A 12,188-nucleotide genomic window follows, 5' to 3' on the forward strand; every position below is an offset into this window, starting at 1 on the left:
GAGTTAAAGACCAGCCTGAGCTACATGGTGAAACCCTGTCTCTACCAAAACAAACAAAAATTAGCCAGGCGGTGGTGCATGCCTGTAGTTCCAGCTGCTCGGGAGGATGATGTGGGAGCATCGCTTGAGCCTAGGAGTTTGAGGCTGCAGTGAGCTGTGACTGCACTACAGTACTCCAGCCTGGGCAACAGAAACAGACCCTGTCTCAAGAAAAATAAATAAATAAACAAACAAAAGAAGAAACAAAACAGCAGTGAAACTGACTTTACCAAAGTCATAACAGAAAATTATTACAATGAAAGAGATCTGACCTTATTGACGCCATCTTGCACCTAACCTCCACTGTCTTTGTTCATCCCTAGGTGTAGGCTGAACTGACTTTGGAGGAACTTAGTTTATAGTTTAATTTTGAAACAAAGGTGATAACAGCCTTTTTCCAAAACAAGCCCCCTTCCTGCCTGGGCACGAGACTGCTTTGCAGGACCAACAAATTGGTCAGAAGATTAGAAATTATGGTTTAGGAGTCATGCAGCTGGAGACTGCAAGATTCTGTCCATGCCCAAATTGCTCCTGAGGATAAAACATCACTATTGTAAAACCTAAGACCAGTGCTTAAGATATTTTGCATACTCTGCACTCATTGGGCCAACTGACACCGCCCAGATTGATAAACTGGCTCATCTGGTCTTGTGGCCCCCACCTAGGAACTGACTCAGGGCAAAGGGACAGCTTTGACTCTGTGATTTCATCTCCAACCCAACCAATCAGTACTCCCAATTTCCCGACCTCCCTACCCACCAAATTATCCTTCAAAACTCCAATCCCTGAGTTTTCAGGGAGACTAATTTGAGTAATAGTAAAACTCCCGTCTCCCACACTGCCAGCTGTGTGTGAATTAAACGTTCTCTATTATGCCAGGGCAAGGTGGCTCACGCCTGTAATCCCAGCACTTTGGGAGGCTGAGGTGGGTGGATCACAATTTCTCTGTCTTAATAAATGGGCTCTGTCTAGGCAGCAGGCAAGGAGAAACCTTTGGGCAGTTACAGAAGATGTAAGTTTTGTGTTAGTCCTGATGACTTCAGAAATGATCTTCAACGTTTTTTCCCTTAAAACCTTGTTGACTTTCAGGGAGAAATAACCTTTCCTGAAGCTCATTAGAAACAAGCTGTCACCAATGCGTCACCACCTAACTGGTGAGTCAGTTCACAAGTTTCAGTTTCCTCATCTCAAAAATGAGAGCTCTAGATCTAAGATTAGACACTTTTACCATTTAAAACATGAAGTCAAGTCAAACGAAAGAAAGGGGCTGACAGGTGAGGAATTCATTATAATTGCAAAGAACTGTACCACAGAATGCAGCAGAATCCCTTCTTTCATTCTTATTATTATTTAGAGAGATGGGACCTGGTTAAATTTTAAAAATATTATTTATGTATTTATTTTTGCCTAAAGATCATGCACGCAAGTAAATCTTTCTTTTTTTCTTTCTTTCCTTCTTTCTTTGTTTCTTTCCTTTTCTTTTCTTTATTGAGACAGATCTCCCTTTGTTGCCCAGGCTGCTTTCAAACTCCTGGGCTCAAGCAATACTCCTGCCTCATGCCTCCCAAAGTGCTGGGATTACAGGCCTGAGCCACTATCTTTTGCTTTCAATGGTAAGATACAGAAACACAGTGGAGGTGAAAGCAACTCCATCTTGGATGCTAATCTGCCAAGATAACTTCTGATTAATGCCTCTTCCAGGAAGGCCTCTAAGATTTCTACTTTACTGTTACCATAAATTCTGCCCTTAGATCAGAACAACCTAGATCATAAATCCTGCCCTTATGCAGATTCATATAACATTCTTCCCTTTGCTTGAGGGGTCGACTTCAATTGTCCTAAATATTCCTTCCCTATGGTATAGAAGCCCTGGGTTGGGGGTTATGGCACAGTGAAATTTACATCCTCTGATGGCCACCCTGAGACTATGGCTTCTGTTGGTAAGTCCCTAATAAATGTTTTTTCCTGAGAAACTGGGTTTGTCAGCCCCTTTCTTTGGCCTCTTAGCTCCCTTGACCTTTGGGGTAGGTTTGCGGGTCTCCTCACCCCGGAACACAGTGTATAAATATAAATGTAAATTGCATGTGCATTACAGCCATGGAGATTTGTTGCTGAGGAAGCAGAGAGCAAAGCCCTGGTGGGATGCGAGTTTGCCTTTGGGTTCCTCCCATGCAAATGAGGTGGTTAGTGGCAGTGCAGAGGAGGAGTGAGATGGCAAACAGGGGGGCCCAGACCTTCCAGCAACTTACACACTTGCCCCCGCGATGGCCAGGAATGCGTCAACAGCCCTCGAGACCAGTGCAGTGCAATCACAGTGGCACGAGATGTGGTGTACACTCCCCAGATGATCTTCCTGCTCACGTTTGCTGTGGTTTCAATCATCGAGTCAGGTTTTGCCTTAACACTTTTCTGCTGATTACTCCCATCAGCCTCTTCTAACTCATGTGCATTTGAAACATGAGATTTCAGAATGGGAAGATCACGCCTGGTGTGAAAATCTGAGCTCCAAGTAGTGACTGGAATCATAATACATATAATGATCACATCCATGGCAGTTTAATGATAAGGAGCTATGGACTAAAATGAATAGATCAGCAAAACCGTAATGGAGATGCCGGGGATCGAACCCGGGGCCTCATGCATGCAAAGCATGCGCTCTACCACTGAGCTACATCCCCCTCCCTTTCTTATGCTTTCTTTTGAAAGTCCTTGCTATACTCTGTACTTAAAGGCGTTTTTCCTGTTTCCACGTGTTTCATTTTTATTTTTGGCTTTTATTACTGTTTTAATTGACACATAACGATTGTGCACATTTATGAAGTGTGGTGTGATGTTGTGATCTATGTACATAATTTGTAATGTTCAAGTCAGGACAATGACCACATCCATCCCTTCAAACATGTATCATTTCTTTGTGTTGGGAGACATTAAAAATCCATGCTTCCAGCTATTTGAAAACATACAATAAGTTGTTGTATTCACCCTATAGGGACACTGGAACTTATTCTCCTATTTAGCTGTACTTTTGTATCCAGTAACCCACCTTTGGGTATTCCCACCTTCCCCACCTTCACCACCTGTGGTAATCACTATTCTACTCTCTATTTGTGAGAGCAACTATTTCAGCTTCAGCTTATGAGTGAGATCATGCAGTGTTTATCTTTCTGTGGTTGGCTTATTTCACTTTATGTAACATCCCCCAAACTTAACCATGTTTTTGTTTTTGTTTTGTAGAGGAAAAATGCCAGGATTTCATTTTGTTTTGTATTTTTTTAAGGTCGAATGGTATTCTATTGTGTATGTACACCACATTTTCTCTATCCATGTGTCTGTTGACGGACACTTGTGTGGATTCCACATCCAGGCACTTGTGAATAAAGCTGTAATACACATGGGAGTGCAAGAGGCTTTTAGTTTTTGGTTGGTTGGTTTGTTTTGAGACAGAGTTTCGCTCTGTCGCCCAGGCTGGAGTGCAGTGGCCTGATCTCGACTCACTGCAACCTCCACCTTGTGGGTCCAAGCGATTCTCGTGCCTTGGCCTCCCGAGTAGCTGGGACTACAGGTGTGCACCACCACACCTGCTAATTTCTGTGTTTTTCGTAGAGATGGGGGTTTCTGCATGTTAGCCAGGCTGGTCTTGAACTCCTGACCTCAGGTGATCCACTTGCCTCGGCCTCCCAAAGTGCTGGGATTACGGGCGTGAGCCACTGCGCCCAGCCAGGGTTATTTTCTAAATTAAACTTTTGTGTGTTTAACTGAGTGTTAGAGTTTAGCAAAACCACAACAACAACAAAATTGTTTTATGTTTCCCAAGTAGGTCAGCTCTTCATAACCTTGCAAATACAATTCTAGCAGATACCGGAACCAAGGAACAAATGAAAACTGACCTGTTCTTAAATGTTCCTCTTCACAGACAAAAGAGAAGAGAAGAGAAGGAAAATTGAGTTTCTTTCCAATAAATAAGGACATTGGCTTGATTGTACCTTCACCCAGAAACCTCTGATTTCTCATCCTTTAAAACCATACCAACCTTCAGTGACTTTGAGGTTTGCATATCAGCTGGAAGATTTTTTTTTCCTCCCAAAAGAACTATTATGGCCATGCCTGTAAACCCACTATTATGGCTCATGCCTGTAATCCCAGCATTTTGAGAGGTTGAGGTTGGCGGATCACTTGAGGTCAGGAGTTTGAGACCAACCTGGCCAACATGGCGCGAACCCCGTCTCTACCAAAAATACAAAAAATTAGCCAGATGTGGTGGCGAGCGCTTGTTGTCCCAGCTACTCGGGAGGTTAAGGCGAGAGGATTTTTGGAGCCCAGGAAGCAGTGGTTGCAGTAAGTCAAGGTCACCCCACGGCACTCCAGCCTGGGAGACAGACCGTTCTGAATATAAAAATGAGTAAACTGAAAAGAAACAGATCCACTTCCCGGAACGAGGGCTTCGGCTCGGAGGAAGGAGTCTCTTTACAATTGCCCACTGAAAAGAGACATTCTTTTTTTGTTTTTTTTTTTTTGAGACTAAGTCTGTCACTCAGGCTGGAGTGCAGTGGCAGAATCTTGGCTCACTGAAGCCAGCCACCGCCTCCCGGGTTCAAGCAATTCTCCTGCCTCAGGCTCCTGAGTAGCTGGGATTACAGGAGTGCACCACTATGCCCAGTTAATTTTTGCATTTTTTAGTAGAGACGGGGTTTCACCATGTTGGTCAGGCTGGTCTTGAACTCCTGAGCTCGTGACCCGTGCCCCCCGCCCGCCCCCCACCCCCCGCCCCCCCGCCCCCCACCTCCCAAAATCCTGGGATTACAGGAGTGAGCCACCGTGCCGGGCCCTAAGATCCATTCTTTAACTGTGAATTTGCATCTCTCTCTTCCAGAGAGTTTCTTAAGCACACCAGGGGAGAGAAGCCACAATATTTAGTGTCCTTCAGGTCATCACAAAGCCGTTCCTTGGGGAAAGAGTGGGTGAGAAGCTAGGAGAGGGCAGGAAACTGAAGGCTACACCTTTTTCCATCAGCCTTGATATTTCTTGGCTGGAAATAGACACTTACTGTGATACAGAAAACTTACGTCAAAAATGTCCTGCCACCTCGTTCTCCATAGTTCCCTGACCGTTGCTGGCACCTGCGACTCTTCCTCGCCAAAGGCCATGCAGAATTGTCAGAAAAGTTAGTAGACTTGGGGAAGGAAGTGCTGGATACATCAGCTGTGATTGCATCACCTAACCTCTGGGCCTCATGTGTGAAATAGAGATTTGAAGGTACCTACCTCATCTGGTTGTTGTGACAATTTAGTGAGTTACACATAAAACATGTATAATAGTGTCTGGTAGAAAGCACAGGCTCTGGGCCGGGTGCAGTGGCTCAGGTCTGTAATCCCAGTCCTTTAGGAAGCCGAGGTGGGAGGATTGCTGGAGCCCAGGCGTTCAAGACCTGCCAGGGAAACACAGTAAGACACCCCACCCCACCCCCACTCAGGAGGCTGAGGCAGGAGGATCTCTTGAGTCTGGGAGGTCAAGACTAAAGTGAGCTGAGATTGCGCCACTGCCCTCCAGCCTGGGCGACAGAGCAAGACCCTGTCTCAAAATTAAATAAATAAATAAGGTCAGGCGCAGTGGCTCACAACTGTAATCCCTGCACTTTGGGAGGCCGAGGTGGGTGGATCACCTGAGGTCAGAAGTTCGAGACCAGCCTGGCCAACATGAGGAAACCCTGTTCTATTAAAAACACAAAAATTTAGCGGGGCATGGTGGCGCGTGCCTGTAATCCCAGCTACTCAGGAGACTGAGGCAGGAGAATCGCTTGAACACAGGAGGTGGAGGTTGCAGTAAGCTGAGGTCGCACTACTGCACTCCAGCCTGGGCAACAAGAGCAAAACTCCGTCTCAAATAAATAAATAAGTAAGTAAATAGAAAGCAGGGACTATGAAATGTGGGTCTGGCTGTTATAAACGTGTTATTATCATAGAACTCTACTGGAGGGCAGTTGCCTCTTCTATTCAGCCCGGCGTGGTGCTTTGCTGACCCGTTTTGGGGAGATGGGGGAGAGCAAGAGGGCAGTGGGGAGGTGAGGAATGGGGACCACCGTGCAAACCATCCTCTGACCTCATTCCCCCCGCCTAAGTGGGAGCCACGGGGGAGAGACCCTGGCAGCAGAAGAGCAGGATGGCGCCATAGGGGGCATCATTTTGGACATGGTTGAGGAGCAAGCCCACAGGTTCTATTCAGTCCGCAGGTGCCCCTGCTTCCTCTTGTGCCCACCCATCTGGCTGCCAGAGGGCACTGCTCAGAACAAACCTGAATATTTCTCTCTGCATGAAACTCTCAGAATCAAACCCATGCCTCCTGCCCTCTGTATCCCTTCAAGGTACGATGTAATCTGTCCTCTGAGGGCCGCTCTGATTTCACCTCCTGCTGCCCTCTCCTCCCTCCTCCCTCTCCTCTTCCTGCCACACCAGCCTCCTCACTGTTTCTTCCCAGCTCAGGGCCTTTGCACTGGCTGTTCGCTCTGCCTAGAATGCTATTTACATCTTCTAATTCTTCTTTATTTTTTGAGGCGGAGCGTCGCTCTTGTTGCCCAGGCTGGAGTGCAATGGCGCGATCTCGGCTCACTGCAACCTCTGCCTGCCAGGTTCAGGCGATTCTCCTGCCTCATCCTCCCGAGTAGCTAGGATTACAGGCATGCGCCACCAGGCCCAGCTAATTTTGTATCCAGCTAATTTTGTATTTTTTGGTAGAGACGGGGTTGGTCAGGCTGTTCTCAAACTCCCGACCTCAGGTGATCCACCCGCCTTGGCCTTTCAAAGTGCTGGGATTACAGGCGTGAGCCACCGTGCCCCGGTGCCAATTCTTCTTCCTTTTTTTTGAGACGGAGTTTTGTTCTTGTTGCCCAGGCTGGTGTGCAATGGCGTGATCTTGGCTCACCGCAACCTCCACCTCCCAGGTGCAAGCGATTCTCCTGCCTCAGCCTCCCGAGTAGCTGGGATTATAGGCATGCGCCACCAAGCCCAGCTAATTTTGTATTTTTAGTTGAGATGGGGTTTCTCCGTGTGGGTCGGTCTGGTCTCGAACTCCCGACCTCAGGTGATCCGCCCACCTCGGCCTCCCAAAATTCTGGGATTACAGGCGTGAAACCCCTGTTTCAAAACGGTGAATCTCTACTAAATATACAAAAATTAGCCGGGTCTGGTGGCGCGCGCCTGTAATCCCAGCTACTTGGGAGGCTGAGGAAGGAGAACCCAGGAGACAGAGGAGGAGGAGGTTGCGCCACTGCACTCCAGCCTGGCGGCAGAGCGAGACTCCATCTCAGAAAAAAAAAGAAAGAAATGGATGAACACTTCCTCATGCGAGCACTGCCTTTTTCTTGCTTTTCCGTAACCGTGTGACACGCAGGAAGGCCACAGACAACCACAGGACCAGATTCCCGTTTACCTGCAGGGTTTATTATTCTTAGGAAGAGTGAGGAAAAATACAGAGGAATGGTAAAAACATTACAAGCCTCCCCGTCGGGGAATCGAACCCCGGTCTCCCGCGTGACAGGCGGGGATACTCACCACTATACTAACGAGGACCGCCCATAAGGGGCTCTTTTCAAGTCACTCTCTTAAAGTAAATGGAGCTTTCCCTAAACAGGTTCCAAAGGTATTTCCCACAAAACAACAGGTCCGACTTGACTTCATGCCATTTTAAGGCGATCGTTTCCTGCTCAGTCTTTGATTTTGCCACCAGAGTTCAGAAAGCAGACATTAAAAAACAGAAAGCAAAAATGAACAAACAGGCATCAGCAAGTGCATTTGAGACATGAAGGAGGTGGAGACGGGAAAAACTTGACCTTATTTGATTTACCAAAACGGTGAGTGGCGAGGGAGTTCCCTTCCCCTCCAGCTCCTCGTGGACACTGCTCGGGGCTTTCTTAAATATAGAAAGTAAAAGTCTTTAGTTAATTGTAAAGAATCGGCTCCGTCTATGCACCTCCTTCCCCCCCCCCCCCATAAGGAAAAGCGAAACTGCCGAAACCCGGGATCGAACCAGGGACCTTTAGATCTTCAGTCTAACGCTCTCCCAACTGAGCTATTTCGGCAGCCGTTGTAGCTATATCATTCTTTTATCCTCCTGGTCGTTTTGCCGCCCCGGGTCTTTGGCACCGACGCTGAGAAGGCAGGTTCAATAGGGACCGCTTGCGGTGGCCTTCTCGTCTGGCAAGGCCACGACCTCCGAGAAGCCTTCTCTGATCATATCTCCCGACAAGGCCCAGGACTTACTATTTATTGTTAACGTTATCATTTTCCTTGTCTGTCTCCCCAGCTAGCATGACAAACGCAAGAGGAGCAGGAACCTCGTCTACCTCGAGCACCGCTCTGTCCCTCAGTACCTAGAACAGTACCTAGCATGTTGTAGGGGCTTGACAAATATTTGTTGACTGATTGACTGACTGACTGCATGAATGAATGAATGCATGCATGCATGAATGAATGAATCCCACCTGGCTCAGAGCTCGGGTTTCTCAAGCCCCCTTCTCTGCGCAAAGGAAAAAGGTCATCCCCTGGGCGCAACTCCGCAAGCAGCGCGAGGCGTGGCAGGAATGTTGATCCCGCCAGGGCCTGCGGGAGGACGCGTCGGCCGGAAAGCAGCTCCCTGCAAGCTCCGCCTCCCAGGTTCACGCCATTCTCCTGCCTCAGCCTCCCGAGTAGCTGGGACTACAGGTGCCCGCCACCACGCCTGGCTAATTTTTTGTATTTTTAGTAGAGACGGGGTTTCACCGTGTTAGCCAAGATGGTCTCGATCTCCTGACCTCGTGATCTGCCCGACTCGGCCTCCCAAAGTGCTGGGATTACAGGCGTGAGCCACCGCGCCCGGCCTTTATTTACTTAAAATCCATGACTTCATTTTGATTCTGACAACTTTCACAACATCATGGGTTGAAAGTAGTAACTTGTGTTTTACTTCCGTTTATTTAAATACTTCTAAGGGCCAACCTTTTCTGTAAGTTTTATTAATGAATCATTTTTCGTCTTCTGTAAATTCATTACCTGTTGATTGTGATCTATTGATATTTTTGAATTTTTCTTAGTGATTTAAAAAATTATTTCTATAATAAAGATATTAGGCTGGGCGAGGTGGTGGCTCACACCTGTAATCCTAGCACTTTGGGAGGCTAAGGCGGAGGGATTGCTTGAGCTCAGGAGTTTAAGACCACCCTGGCTCCTCCTAGATGATTGAAAGGACACAACATAATGGATATGCTGTAATTGATAAAGAGACATTAAAAAAGTAAAATCAGGAAGATTACCAAATAGTTGGTCTGCTCAAGCTTGCAAGTTATTCGCACGTAGTTAGGCCCTAAAATATTTACAGAACCAGGTAGGAATCATCTATACTGACTGTAAATATGCCTTCAGGGTGTCTCATACATTTGGAAAATTTTAGGCTGAGCGAGAACTAATTAACAGTAAAGGTAAGGAACTTGCTCATGAAACACTAGTTGTTGATGTTCTTAATAATCTTCAGTTACCGGAAGAAATAGCCATTGTCCATGTTCCAGGACATCAACCTAATTTTTATTTTAAAAGTCAAGGAAACGGCCGGGTTCGGTGGCTCACGCCTCTAATCCCAGCACTTTGGGAGGCCGAGGCGGGCGCATCACGAGGTCAGGAGATCGAGACCATCCTGGCTAACACGGTGAAACCCCATCTCTACTAAAAAAATATAAAAAACTAGCCGGGCGAGGTGGCGGGCGCCTGTAGTCCCAGCTACTCGGGAGGCTGAGGCAGGAGAATGGCGTGAACCCGGGAGGCGGAGCTTGCAGTGAGCTGAGATCCGGCCACTGCACTCCAGCCTGGGCGACAGAGCGATACTCCGTGTCAAAAAAAAAGAAAGAAAGAAAGAAAGAAAGAAAGAAACTTAACAGAATGCAATGAGGTCAGGAGGTCAGGCACTTCCAAGAGCGGACCCGTCAGTCAGCCCGTATTCATCCTGGAGTGGGTGTGTGGTGGTACTGTGAGAACCTTTACTGGACACTCCAAATAATTGGAGTGGTACTTGTGCTCTAGTTCAGTTAGCTATCCCTTTTACCCTGGCATTTCATGAACCAGAAACAAAACAAAACAAAACAAAACAAACAAACAAACAAGCACGACATCGTAAAACAAGAGAAGCCTCTCTTAGGTCCTTTGACCCCCATGTTTATTTAGATACAACTGACATTCCACGAGGTATACCAGATAAATTCAAAGCTAGAAATCAGACAGCTGTGAGGTTCAAATCCCTTCTCCCACAAATAACAACTAATAAGAATGTATATTGGATAAACTATATTTATTACTATCAACAGCAATTTATTAACTATACTTAAAGATGCTATTAAAGGAATAGCAGAACAGTTAGGATCCACTAGTAAAATGGTCTAGGAAAATAAAATGGCTTTAAATACAGTATTAACTGAGAAAGGTGGTGCTTGTGTTATAATTAAAACCCAATGTTGTGTACAACCTTCATCCCAGATAACACTACTCCTAACAGAAGCATAACCAGAACCTTACAAGGTCTCACTGCTTTATCTAAAGAGCTAACTAGAAATTCTAGAATTAATAACCCTATTTCAAATTGGCTAGGAGGATGGTTTGGTCAATGGAAGGAAACTATAACCTCGATTCTCACTTCTGTTACTACTGTATTAGGTATACTTCTTCTCAGATGTTATATTATACCATGCCTCCAGAAGCTAATGACAAAATTAATAATGACAGTTCTTACCAAAACTACTAAAACCTATCTTAACTCTCCCCCACCTTATTCTAAGAGACTTCTCCTCTTAAAAGCTCAAGTAGAACAATTAAGCCAAAACATACTAAAACAGTTTAAAAAGGAAAAATCATAAAAATTAAAAGGGAAGGAATTGTAGAAAGCAAAAGTTCCTCTTCAAAGCTTCCCCTTTGAATCATAAATGTTACTGATATCTTTTCTCAAAACTAACTTTCTTCAAGTTTCTTATTTTATAGTAATAACGATCTGTTAAGCCTTAGGTAGCAAATGTAACAGAATAAGCGCACTCTGACTTTAGTATCTATGTTAAACATGCTCACAGGCACGTAGTACATTCTATGTCCTTGTACCTTCGTCAAAATACTCATGCTGGACCTGCCCAGGCATGTCCCAGCTTGCAGCCTACACTCCTCCCTTATTTAGGAATATTATTACTTTTCTAAGTCCTTTCTAAGCAACATCCTTTTTTCCTTTGTTCCTCACTGCCTTTATGTATTTAAAAAAGTTTTGAACTGTTAGCTAATCGGGTTTTAGTTTAAATTGTGAGGTCTGGTTCCAGTCAGTGAAGTCAAAACACAGCAATAGGGACCACATGCATAAGGAATAAATATTCTTATGTCTCTTTTACTTTGTGTATGCTCGTGGCAGAATTGCTGATGGGCACCACCCTTTCTGCAGAAAGTAAAAGTCACCTTGCTGAGGAAACTTTCTGAGACATTGGGGAATAAGCATTTATTTTCAAAAGTAGTTGTATCTGACTTTTAAAAATTCTACGTATCATTCTCATAAAAATCGAATAAGAGAGAAAAAAATAGAATTCCAGAAGTCCAGAAAGGTACAGAAATGGAAACTCAAAGAGTTACTCCCATCCACCACCCGAGTCCTTCTCCCCAAAGGCCCCCTATGTCTACAGTTGATTGTGACTGATGAGACCTTGGGCGGGCCACGGAGCCTCTGTCTGTGCTTGTATTTCATCAGTCTGATGTGGAGAAAACGGCACGTTGGTAGGATGCTTGAGGATGTAATGCGTGAACACTAAAGCGCTTACCAATACTGCCCCGCACATGTTAAGAACTGTATATTGTTGGCGGCTGCTGCTGCTGTTGTTACCATGACGCCAATCAGAAACATGAAAATACTCACACATTTGTGTGCATATCTATAATTTTTTGACATAAAAACGAACCTATTGTGCACACTGCTGAGCACCCCCTTTTTTCTTCACCCCAGCTCTCCTTGGAGGGCAATGAATCCTCGAAAGGGCCCTAATTCACAGTGTCGCGGGCACACCTGCGACGTGCACCTCCTCGTATACCTATTCAGTATATTTTGGAACAATGCAAAGCATTACCAGCAAGGTTTCCCCTTCTGTATTTCAAAAGGTCAATCTTGTTAGC

General features: G+C 45.6%; 3 non-coding genes across 3 annotated transcripts; all 3 read right to left on the minus strand.

Moving 5' to 3' along the window:
- Positions 1-2,645: 2,645 nt before the first annotated feature.
- On the minus strand, positions 2,646-2,717 carry TRNAA-UGC (transfer RNA alanine (anticodon UGC)). The gene has a single exon. It is a non-coding gene; the product is annotated as a tRNA-Ala (tRNA).
- A 4,811-nt stretch (positions 2,718-7,528) lies between these two features.
- On the minus strand, positions 7,529-7,600 carry TRNAD-GUC (transfer RNA aspartic acid (anticodon GUC)). Its single transcript has one exon. It is a non-coding gene; the product is annotated as a tRNA-Asp (tRNA).
- A 437-nt stretch (positions 7,601-8,037) lies between these two features.
- TRNAF-GAA (transfer RNA phenylalanine (anticodon GAA)) lies at positions 8,038-8,110 on the minus strand. The gene has a single exon. It is a non-coding gene; the product is annotated as a tRNA-Phe (tRNA).
- Positions 8,111-12,188: the final 4,078 nt, after the last annotated feature.

Source organism: Chlorocebus sabaeus, chromosome 11, assembly GCF_047675955.1.
Source record: "Chlorocebus sabaeus isolate Y175 chromosome 11, mChlSab1.0.hap1, whole genome shotgun sequence".
NCBI classification, from domain to species: domain Eukaryota; kingdom Metazoa; phylum Chordata; class Mammalia; order Primates; family Cercopithecidae; genus Chlorocebus; species Chlorocebus sabaeus.